Here is a 13,773-nt window from a genome sequence, read left to right on the forward strand (position 1 = left end):
GCATTTATTATGATTTCATCATGTATACATTGGATATAATATATCGAATACGTCAGACTTGAGGTAACACGAATAAATTATTTTATACAAAGGTTATCTAATCGAGAATTAAATCATCTATATTAATTTATAATAAGAGGAAAGATTCTACATTTCTATTTTTTTTAATCAAAATTCTTGTGAATTATCCTAAAGAGTACTATAAATTTTTAATTTTTGTAAATAATATCAATCCGTAATAGCCATGTATAATAAATAATTTCATTTATAATCTGGAATATTAATATGTGCTTGTGCAATTTATTGCATATTATTATATATAATGATAATATTTAGATAAAATGTATCTTATTTATTAAATCAGAATGTCAGATTATTAAACAAAGATGGTTCCTTGACAATCATTTTTTACTATTAAATTTGATATTGAAAGATTACTTTAACTATGGATTAATATTTTACTATTAATAACTATGAAGTTTTTATATGATTTGATAAAAAATTGCATATGTTGCAGATAATGAAGATTACGTTACAGCTCATTGATTATATTTGAAAAGAAAAATGTCGAAAAGATTTTTCAAACATGAAAGTCTCATTATTTCTTCTTTCTAGAGAAGAAAACTATTATTGAAATATTATGTTTGGATAAAAAATATTGAAATGCATGAGAAAAAGCAAGAAAAGTATTTCTTCAATATTTCTACGATTTATTTTCACATATAAATCGCAGAAACATTTGCAATTATGCTATTAACCAAAAATTTATAATTATATTAAATTTATATTTTTTTATAGTATATTTTTTAATAACTCTGCGTAGCTTTTAGATAAGTATTTTAATTTATGCAACATATATATTTAAATTATATCATATATATATATAATTAATATATCAAAATGAAATAAGATAAACAGTTTAATATAAAGTTTATAATTACTAGATTAGAAAATGCAATTCAATCATTGTACATATTGGAAAAAATAAATATCGCAAATATGAACATGCGAGCTATTTTTTGGCACTCTTCTTATTGAAAGATTATTTTTATTTCAGAATGTATTTCCTCAAAGAACATATAATATGTAAACATGTTTTGTTTACGGTATATGTTTTGATCAATATATTTTTATTAATATCGGTATTTTTTTCATCCACTTTATTATTCCAGTTCATCTATCAATATTTTTTTATTGTGTGTGTGTGTGTATTTATATTCTTATATGTATATGTGTTGCATAAAAAGTATATCAATTTATCATATGTTTATCAAAATATTATCTTATTTTTCTTATTTTTTATATATTGTAGAATTGACTGTTATATATCTGGAAGGAGAGAGAGCGAGAGAGAAAGAGAGAGAATCTAACGTATATATACTTCCGTACTTTAATGTTTGTCAATAAAACGTGTGCAGTTAACATATTATTTTTAACTGCGATAATATACATTCTAAATACGAGTTGGCATTTATTGCAGATACGAGAAAGGGCATAAAAACGTAGAAGAAGATGATAATACGTGGTGTACATTCGGCGTTTATATATAGAATCGCTAATGCGAGAGATGAAATTAGTGTAGCATTATTTAACTTTGTTAAAGTGGCAAAATAACTCCTTTTCATTGTTAAAATATATATCTCAGTTTTTCGCGAATAATGTAATTTATATTTTTCGAAAAGCTAAAATAATATTCGGTCTTCAGACACCAAATTATAAATTGATATTAAATCAATTAAGATTCTATGACAAGAAACAATAAATATGTATAACATATTACAAATTTTTAAAATTTTTTAATCATAAATTTTGAATCATTTGTTACGATTATTGTTAAGACTCTCTCTCTTAATTCCGAATGAAATATTTTAGAGCGTAAAAAGTTGCGGAGAAAAATATCGAATTATAACATTATACATATAGAGTAATAATATAATTTTTACACGTGTAACATAACGTGGCGCAATGCGCAAATGTTTGCAAGCAGTATTTCTGACAATTGCCAAAGTCTTATACGGGATTAGGTTTCGTCTTTTTTATTCCTATGGTAAACATTACTACACACGCCTGAACCACGTGTTGCTATCGATCGGCTATAATTCTTTCTTCGTAGCAGAGTTTGGCCCCATTCGGTGTACTTCTTGTGACGTTGAAAACCTTCCACGCCTCTTTTCTTAAAGTGTGTAAAAGAAATCAAGGATATGACGCATGCAAGAGATACGAAAAGAATATCCCATGAAGCACTCGAAGTAAATTGAAATAGATCAATATCGAAGCATTGATTGTATCAGGACATTTACATTAAATGTGTGTGAATTAAATTAATTAAAAATTTTGTTTCCGCATTTATATTATAGTCTTTAATTGATCTTTTTATTAGGAATATTATATATCTTATTAGATATCTTCTAAGAATATTTTTTAATGAATTATAAAAAATGTGAGAATGATGATCTTAATTTTAGTCTTTTAGACATTATTTCATAATATTTCATTTCTATATAACAAAAATATTATATACATAATTATTTTAATAATTAAAAGGGAAAGACTAAAGAAATGTTTAGAATATAACCGATCAAAAATATTGGACCGAAAAAGATGATTAAAGAAAAATGGCTGATTATAAATTAAAATATGTAAAATATTATTCATTATACATATTTAACATAATTCTTATTATTATTCTCATGGATGTGGAAAGGTTTGCATTTTTCTTTATATTGTTTTTCGAGATTAAAATTTTTCTTTATTTCTTTATTTCAAGCGTATTTAGTCCGTTATCCTTGGTATTTCGTATAAGCGAGGATGAGATGCTTTAGAATTCGAAACCGTGTGACATTCCAGGTGGTCTACCAGATCGGCTGGATCCGACTGGCTTTAACTGGATCGTGGCTGTTGTATCTCGAGATGTCCGGGCTTGTTCGCGCCTATGTCAGCATTGTTTACAGAAAATAAGAAACGAAGACTTATGTGTCAAGGCTCGATTTTTCCAGTCGCATATGAAAATTTCTCGGAACCAGAATACAAAATCGATCACCTGACCGATGACTATGCGTCCGTAGTTGTAGCAGCTCTTTGACAAATTATTTTTTTTCCTCTGCATTGTCTGGTATGACAGTTTCGAATGAATTACGAGCATTCTTTTACTTATTTTGTTTGAGTTAAATTGGCTTCTTCTCGTATTTTTTCTTCGAATTTTCTGAAGTAGAATATTATCTTTCGATAAGAAAAAAGTATATATTAGATATAATAGATAAGTATAGGATTCTCATATTTTGTGAAGCGTAAAAATATTTACAATCGATAAAGATAATATAATAAAAAAATAGATGAGATGTTGCGATTGCGACCTTTCTATCTGAGAATATGAATTGCAGTTGTATAAAATTTTAATTAGGCATATTTCACGTCCATATGAGAGTCAATATGGTCCTTCGAGAAAAAGAAGAGCCTATAGTAAATTAACGTCGCGTTATCGTTTCACAGAATTTCAGACAGCAACGATAAAAGCACGAATATTTATTGCCTATTGGGGACATCAATTACAGAAGTTCGTGGAATCGATCGCAATATCCATCCACCAACCATGGTGAAGAGCTAAGCAAGGGGCGGAATGGCACTTGGCCTCATTGAAAAGATTACCCCTTTTGTTATTTAACCGTAGGTGTGTCAATCGATTTTTCACACGAGTCCGTACCTCGAGCACGTGTACCTCCTCCTCGGAACTGTCTTGCTACCTTCTCACGGTTTATTACGGATTTTCCTCGAGATATAATAATTTAGATTAATACACGTGCTCGAGGTCAACGATGATAAGCGCTTTAGAGAACGCAGTGGATCCAATTTCCGCTCAATCATACGCGAATTCAGGATAATGTCTAGGTGGATTGTATAGTTATGATTTCATTTAAGACGAAATCGCAGGCAAGTTGTTCACACGTGGATCACGCAAAGTGTTGTCAAATCGTTGTAGGGACTTTAAATCTAGAGATTAATATCTCTATATATCATTTTATTTATTTTATAAATGAGCTTTTGAAGCAAATTAAGATAAAGCCAGATTTCGTATGTTATTTTCCATGATGGTTCCCCATAAAGGTAAGGAATGGACTCGGTATTCGTGAGATAACAATCGATATTTGCGACAAAGAAACAAATCCTAAATCTAGAGATTAATATCTCTATATATCATTTTATTTATTTTATAAATGAGCTTTTAAAGCAAATTAAGATAAAGCCAGATTTCGTATGTTATTTTCCATGATGGTTCCCCATAAAGGTAAGGAATGGACTCGACATTCGTGAGATAACAATCGATATTTGCGACAAAGAAACAAATCCGAGTATTAAAGCCGGTAACGACGAAGCTGACGACATTTAAGTTAAACCATCGTCAATAGTATTGTAGTGGGATAATAAAGTCATTTGCCGAAATCAAGAAAACATCTATTAGCGTAATAAAAGTCGAGGGATTGACACAGAGAGCTTTGACTTATCAGTTTGAAAGAATGTTCGTCATGTGCTATTGCAGAGTACATATATTTCTGGTAAACAGAGACCAGAGAGAAAAAATTTTAGTTGTGTTCTACATTTTTTCTTAAAGAAAAATATGATATTAACATATGTGCATGAATAAATTCTGACACTTTTATTTATTTTTTATTTTATTATCACACACATTTATTTTCGACGGAATATAAAAATAAAAAAAGACACAAGATTTCAAAAAAAAAAGACGAACGATTCTTTCCTAATATGTTCTACGTCATTGGAATTAGACTATATGTATAGTAGCAAAATTGCTAATATTAGCAGCATGACAAATTGAGTGCTAATAGGCTGCATTATCTTCGTTTATCTACGCATTATCTACGCATTTTAGTTAATGAGTTGCAACCTCGAGAGACGCGTTACATTCAGAGAAATATCAGGCACGCCATTTGGAATAATACATGACATGTCGATTGCATGAGCGATAAATAATTACCCTCGAGAAACGAGGCAAATCAACACAAAAACTAATGAAGAGAGATATATGTATGTATATAGCAAGAGAGAATGTCATTATATAATTCATTATTTCGTCAAACAGTATTGAACCAGTCATTGAATATGATTAAACCAGATACATATATAATCGATTCGTTATTCGACCGGAATTAATTAATACTTATACGTTTAATTGAATTTTATTTTACGGTTGCTACTCATCTCCTTCATATGCCTTCAATTAAATATATTGATTAGCAGTCTTACATTTAGAAATTATACTCTATAAATGGTGTTTTAATTTCCAGGATAATATTGAAAAATAATACTAGTGTGTACCAGAGCTATAATTATAATATTGAGAGAGAGAGCTACCTCTCAATACTATAATTATAAAGCATATTAATTAATCCTCTTAATGTATATTAATTAATAATTTTTCCTAATTAATTAATGTATATTAATTATTGTATTATATTATTTTATAAAAATTCGATAAATGTTGTTTACATATTATATTTATTTATTTAGAATTTCTTGAAAAATGTATAAAATTGTCGCATATATATCATGCAGACACACCCATACACACACACACACATACACACCCACATAAAATGTTAGGTTTATTTCAACATATAACGAACAATAGCGTTAAATGTCAAATGCATTTCTTCTACCAAGCGAGAATTAAAATACTGCCCGTAAATGTCCATGTTTTTCTCTTTTTTTATTATATGTCTAGCTAAGTCTACATTGTAGAAAATGCCTTATTTGTTTCGTACAATACTTGTTATTTAAGAGAATGTATGTTATATGGGCATAAGTATTCATACATTATTGTAAATGAGGAACGTTACTATCTGGTAGACCGTGAACGAAGGAACTGACCTGATGAATTCCGCCTGCTTTATTTAGAATCCCCTCGAGAACGTATAAAATATAAGTATATCTCGGCCATATGTACGCCACAAACTTGAAGAGATTCGTGAACGTTTACTCGCACTTCCTGTCCAATTGCAATCATGTCATATAGCAATACTTTATGCTTTTACAAATTGAAAGTTAATGTGTATGCGTGCATATGTGACGTTTTCAAGGAAATATAAATATTTTTAGTTTTTGTATAAATTATACACACTGTATAAACGAGATTCGCTTTTTTGAAAGCAAATTCTTTTAATGCAATGCAACAATATAATTTTAATAATAATTTTTTAACCTTTCGATAGGGATTTCCCTAATTTAATGTATCATTAATTATAATTGCAAATTTTCATATCACGATTGATATATCAAAGTGTACAAAAAGATGCAAAAAAAAGATAATTGCACAATAGCTTCTATACAATCTTGTGAAATATTATTTCTCACAATATTAAGATGAGAGACTGAAAGTAAAATTTTGACTTTTTTAGAATACACGTCAGAATTATTTCTATTGTTTCGTGTTTTCGTTGCGACAAAAGCTAGTAATGTTTAAGAAAAATTGTGTGAACGGGAAGTAATTAAAATTTACGTAAAATAATCAACTTTTTATTCACAGAATCGCGTTTGTTATAGTAATGGATTATGATTTCATTATCGCAAGAAAATAATCTTCAACACAAATAAGGGTAAATTCAAATTGCATGGAAACGACGTAACGCTGTTAATTGTTACAGATGTGATGTAATGTAAAGCGAATGAGCTGCATGCTTGCTGTGACAACGATACAAAAGATAAGGCAAGAATTCATTATATCATCGACTTCCTGCTCGCAAATCACAATACATAGGAAATGTTTTCTATAAATACAGATTTTTAATATGCATGCAATCTTGTGCAACGCGATACTTTACGTATAATTTTTTGCTAATTATCGATAAAATACTGTTGCAATAATTGAATCGTCATATTGGCCGCGAAACTTTTCAATCGCTTCAGATAGTTTAAATGTTTTATTATTAATTACATTTTCATTTATTCTCCCGTTGGCTTTGCAGCTTATCGACTTAGTAATTGCGGGGTAGGCAATTTAGCTTGGATTAAGGCGACGTAATTATGGCAATATAGTGCACGAGGTAGGATCGATATGTGAACAAATTTTGTTCAATTATGTGTTTTTCCTTGAGATGTAATCAGAAATTTTGCTAATATTTTAACACTCATATTTTTTAACAGAATTGTACGTGTAAAAGAATTAATAATTGCCACAATGCCATAATTATTTCAAATTTTATATAATTGATGCAACATTCTCGTATTTTTTTCATCATATTTGATTTTACACAGACATGGAAACTATTTGTGAATTTTACTAATATACGTACACAAATATTAGCAATTTTAACATAATTAGCATAATTAACAAACGTTTTGCAAGTGGAAGTAAATCTGTTAATAGAGTCATTCTGTTCTTTAAAAATTAAGAAATTTTTCCTACATAAGATGATGATAAAAATCAATAGGCAGAAAAAACCACAGCGCAAAGGTAACAGTACGCAAAAAGCAAAAAATAATGACAACTAATAATGTCACAATCAAAATTATATTAAAGGAAGGACAAACGTTTCTGATCCGGTTCTGGATCATTTTCAATGTCTCGCAAATTACAATAAAATAAGTATCAAACAAAAAAATCGCACAAAAGATGATGTCAAAATCAAAAAAGAACAGATCATATCAATGTGTTACAAAAAAGCGGGAAACGCAGAAATCGCAAAAAGAGTGGTAACGGTATAAACCGCACGCAATAATATAAATTTACAAATAAAATTCGAAAATAAATCTCGCAATAACGACGGAATGACATGCCGCTTACCTATGTTATAGAAGCGCAGAAAACGTGATTGCAAAAAAAGGTGCCAAAAGCAGGCAATCACGTGAAGGAAGCGTGTGCAATGAACCTCCTGCGATGATGTAGAGGAAAGGCCCAAATATGTGGCTCCAAATGTTAAATGGTAAAATCGAAAGTCCAGAAAAGAATAGCAATAATAAATACCCTAAACGGTAGAAAATAATATATAGGAAAGTCGGAAAAATGCAAAGATACAGGAGCTCGAAAAGAGCGAACTGACTTCGACGACATGTCTATGTTAACTCCACACGCTTCCTTCACATGATTGCCTGCTTACCTTTTTTTGCAACCATGTTCTCTGCGCTTCTATAACATAGGGTATTTATTATTGCTATTCTTTTCTGGACTTTCGATTTTACCATTTAACATTTGGAGCCACATATTTGGGCCTTTCCTCTACATCACGCAGGAGATTCATTGGACACGCTTCCTTCACGTGATTGCCTGCTTACCTTTTTTGCAACCACGTTCTCTGCGCTTCTATAACATAGGTGAGCGGCTTGTCATTCCGTCGTTATTACGAGATTTATTTTCGAATTTTATTTGTAAATTTATAATATTGCGTGCGGTTTATAATGTTACCACTCTTTTTGCGATTTCTGCGTTTCCCGCTTTTTTGTAACACATTGATATGATCATCTGCTCTTTCTTGATTTTGACATCACCTTTTGTGCGATTTTTTTGTTTGATACTTATTTTATTGTAATTTGCGAGACATTGAAAATGGTCCAGAATCGGATCGAAACGTTTGTTCTTCCTTTAATATAATTTTGATTGTGACATTATTAGTTGTCATTATTTTTTGCTTTTTGCGTACTGTTACCTTTGCGCTGTGGTTTTTTTCTGCCTATTGATTTTTAACATTTGATTTATATCTTACAACCACTTTTGTATTTATATTTTTTCTCATAAGATGATGACTTGTTAAACTGATACTCTTGTAATATTTTATCATATAAATTATAGTTATTGCGCAATTAATCACGGTGAAAAATCTTTGATCTCAATACACATACACACACGGAAACAAACGGAGTGTGACGCGATTTCGCAACTGTGTCGTTAATTCGGATTTCCGCGCATTTCCGATGCCACGCGAGCTATAACTGGCCTTCCCGGTAGATCACGTGTCTACTCAGAGCACGCTTGTACTTTAAATTCTCAAATGATTTTGAGCAGCATCTTATGCGATTTTCCCCCGCAATTGCGCGATGAACGACAAATTACACAGAAATTTAGAAAAATTTTGGATTTATAGTTTAACACGAAATTTGTGTAGTCACTCAAAACATAGCCAGAGAATGTTTTAATGCTTTAATTTTGGATCAAATTTCACTGAAGAATTAGAAGATTCTATTAAAGCTAGAGATATAATCGGTTGATGAATTAGTTAAGAGAGAGGGAGAAAATAGCGATAATATTTCTTTTCTACAAAGTTTGCTTCGCAACATTTTTGACGCGAAGAATTTCAACGGATGATGATAGATGAATTAGTTGCATCATTCTCGACTTATATTTCAAGTTCCAAAATCTTTTCGTATCAGTCAAGCCTGCCCAACCTTTATTAAAGTGTGATCGACTTTTACGATCGACAGATCGATACATCGATCGACCACTGCATTCCCTTTTTCTTTTTCCCTTTTCTTTTACAAGTTCAAAAACCGGGAACTTATTACAGCGGAAACAAAGTACTGATATTGCACCGTACAATTTATTTTCTTAAAATTTATAAAAATGTTTTCACATTCTTTTCCAATTAATATAATGGCTGCGCTTGCACCTTATTCGTTAAAAGTTGAAAATTGAATGAATAATGCATAAGAGTTAGTCTCATTGAATCTTTCACATATTTGTCTGTTGCTGCAGCATTGAAAAGTTTTAGCCTTGTTTAAATAACAAAAGACCGCTTCATACAAATTATACAAAACAGGAGTGAAACACTTCACTGCACATTCTTAAGCTAAGAATCACGTCGCGATTGATGGCAACAAGATTAGGCAGGCCCGGTATAAATATATATCATCCGTGATGTATATAAGTTTAAAATAAATCCAAGCTTCAGAAAATCTATATTTCATAACAAGATCCTTGAGTGACAGAATTTACCGAATGCTCCCGAGATTCGATGGACATCTCGTGAATCATCGTGGTATCTTTCGGCGAACGTAAGTCAAATTCTCGCCACGCGACCGCGGTTTTGAAGCATTTGTATTTTGGAACGTCGTGATGAATCATATATCTTCGAGATGTATAGCTTCCATCTATTCGCCAGCCAATATTTGTATCGCGCCAGCTGCGTACTGGAATTTTAAGTATTGGCCATTTGTCAGATTCTTCTCATTCCCTTTGACACAGCTCAACCCCTCCGTACACGTGTAATTGTATTTTCGGAATTACATTACCCGCATGAAATATGCGAAATGAAATGCTCCTCAAACTCCATTAACTGGTCTTCCAAGTAATTACAACTGTTCTTGAAAAGACGCTGATCTCATATCCAATTTGAGATATTTTTAAGATGCCTTGCACACCCCCTGTCTTGTGTCTCTCTCTCTCTTTCTGCGCGTTTCTTAAGTTCTAAATATTATCTTCATTATGCATATTATTTCGCCAGTGTAATATTTCCATAGTCATTTTTTCGTTTTTTTTATACGATATTATCAACAATTTTCCAGCACTTATAGAAAAGTTTTAAAGTGCGTATTTAATTGCATTTTTTTAATAAGCTTTGCTAGCCTTGCAGGACAATTATTTTACTACGTCGTATTTTATATATTTTTTTCTTTCTTACAAAAATAATAAGACGACAATAATACTTGATGCGTTCTTACAATACGCGGAAATTACATGTATAATATACTCACAATTGCACTAGGCGTCATTTACGCGCAATTAAATTAAATTATTAGAAACCGTATGATGATGAAATTGACCGTCGTGCCGGCTAGTGCATTAAGATTAATATCTGAAAATACATGAATAGAATTAAGATCAGTCGAGGCAGCAGTAAGGGATTTACCCGACCAGAATCGACATGGTTTTAGCCAGTAACATTTTATCGAATCAGTTCAATCCGGTAAAGTATTTGAGCATACGTCATCGTATCTGACAACACTGTAAGATGATAAATACGATAATTAAACGGCACACAATCGATATAAGCATCGAAATTCTACGATGTAATTATATGCATGAACATATAAGCGCAGTTAAGCAAAATGTAATTCAATTAGCGGAGGTGATTACAGATATCGATATTTGGAATACAGAAATAAGAAAAGCGAGGATCTGAGAATGATATATGGATAAAGTATTAAAAATTAATTTTACGAAAAAGCAGCATGCGAAAAGTTTAAAATAATTTCGTTATCAAAATAATTTGTATTAAATTTGCATGCTCGTTGCTAGCTTTTATAAAAGTCTGATATGTCTAGATCTTTCATCTTTATTAGAGAGAGAGAATTTTTATTTTTATTTCTTTTTTCGATAAATTCGCACTTTTGCGAAACATCGGTAAATAATGCTCTTGTTTATTGGATAAAAATTTCTGCCAACTTTGTTGATATACATAAGATATGACGAATTTAATCTCTTGTTAGAAGGAGAAAATCTGCGGCATGTTTTCCTTGGCCCTGATCTATCACGGCAAAACTTTAGATTGAATTATCATCGACAAACAATAACATCGTGTTATGATTCTTCAAATTCTTCTGATATCTAATGAAACTTGCACTAACGTGTGTGTTAGCTTCCATAAGAATTTTAAATATGCATATTTATTTAATAATTTATTTATTTTTACGATAAAATGTGTTATTAACAAAGACAGATTAATATAAAAAGATTAATTAAAATCACGATTAGATAATTTTGCGATTAAGTAATTTTTTAAAATTTAATAAATATTTATTAAATATATACATATATATATACACATACACATGTGTGTGTGTGTGTATGCATATATATATGTATATATTTACATAAAGGAATATTGTGCTACCGTTAAATTTTTCCATTTTTTACCTGGTAACTAACGAATGACTCTAATGGCTTGCATCATATATTAGTTTAACTTTAAAATTAAAATATACTTCTTTTAAGATAAGGAAAATTTGCACAAAAGCGTATATTGTCGGTTTTATAATAAAATTTTTAAATTGACTTCTCCAATGTTGACATTACTTGTATAATCGAGAGTAAATGTTGCTAATTAAATTGCAATCTTACTTAATTAAAAAACGCAAAATTTTATAAATATATTATAAATATATAATATATATTCTTATAAATATATAAGATATAAACAATAAATATTTGTTGCCTTTTTTTCAACATCATGTGTACATTATATATTGTTTTTGCTGAACTTATCACAGAATCTCGTCCAATTATTTCTGATTATATTTATCATTATCATATTTTTAATTTTGAGCAACACACTTCACAAACTCCATTCATTAATTACATAAATAATTAAGTAGCATGAATCAATTGCATGCCGACAGCCATTGTACTCTTCATTATTTGCATGACAGATTTATGTCATGTATCCACGTAATATCTTCTTCCGACAGCTGACGAGCGCAATCAATTTGTTTCTATTTACACGAAAAAAATTGTTCGAAAATTCCTAACTCACTTTAGAATACAAAATCATTATTAAACCTAAGCATTTGGAAATTAAATTGCATGCTTTTTATGCAAATTTAACAAATATATTTTTGTCTATTTCTAAGTAATATAATTTCTAAGTAATTTATCGGAAAATGATATATTTATATTCGATATATGTGTGTGATATATATGCATAAATATATATGCATTATAATTAAATAAAAAATAACAAGTCTTTAAATTATTTTCAATTTAATTACTTTTAAATCTCACCGTACAATTGTCTCAAGTTCTTTGAGAGAAGCAAAAGATGTAAAAGTTTTTCATTTCGTAATTTGCTTTTCCTTTATGACGCAAGTCATATCGAACAGCAAATGATTTACGTAAAAGCTAGCGTGCTAAGCTCACCTGTTCCTATTAAAGAAATCAGCACTTCCGCAGCATTCGCGCTATAACGTTAAACTCGTTAAAAGGACGTTAAAACAAAGCGCATCTATAGTTTATATCATTTCGTCATCGCGCACGGCCGTGGATCTGATTATCAGTCGCACACACCTTACAGTAAACTTGTCGTTAACGTAACAGAATACTGCAAGTACCATGACACCATTTGCATTGTTTTATTTGATACTTTTCACGTCATGCATAGATATACACATGGATACACAAATGTGTTCGTCTATTTTAATAAACTCCTCAGTGTTGGGTCTCATAAGTTTTCGCACGCTTGCTATTAAAATAATTATATACCAGTTTATTTTAACAGAGATTTTATAGAGATGAAAAAAGAGCAATGTATATGCATGTGTGTTTTAGACTAAAAATACTACCAAGTTAAACATAGTCGTTAGTTGAATGGATTAACTGGAAAAATCCTACATCTTTTTATTATTATAGGCGATTTATTTTACTTTGGATAACAATAGTGTTACTCAACATTATTAGTGATGCATATGTTCTGCATCTGTTTTCTTAATCACATCTTTTTGTTCTTGAAATAAGATGTATATCCGTTATTGGTTTTGAAAAGAGAGAGAGATAAGTGTATTAGATATGTGTGGCTCGTATGCACAAAATCAAGTTTATTTTCTAGCACTCGATATTACATTTATTGTTTAAATTATATTGTAAATAAACAAATTTATACATTTTTTTCACTAATAAATTTGAACGAATGAAACATGAATCAGAGTAGATATATTAAAAGTATCTAAGATCGTCCATAGAGCAAAACCGCGAGACGATTATTGATTTAACTACTTATCATTTCTTAATCGATTAACCACTTGTTGAACAGAAAAATGAATGTTAATTCCAGATAAGAG

This window comes from Camponotus vicinus, unplaced genomic scaffold (assembly GCF_025532165.1).
Source record: "Camponotus vicinus isolate PSW18456_S1 unplaced genomic scaffold, iyCamVici1.0 SCAF_4, whole genome shotgun sequence".
NCBI classification, from domain to species: Eukaryota; Metazoa; Arthropoda; class Insecta; order Hymenoptera; family Formicidae; genus Camponotus; species Camponotus vicinus.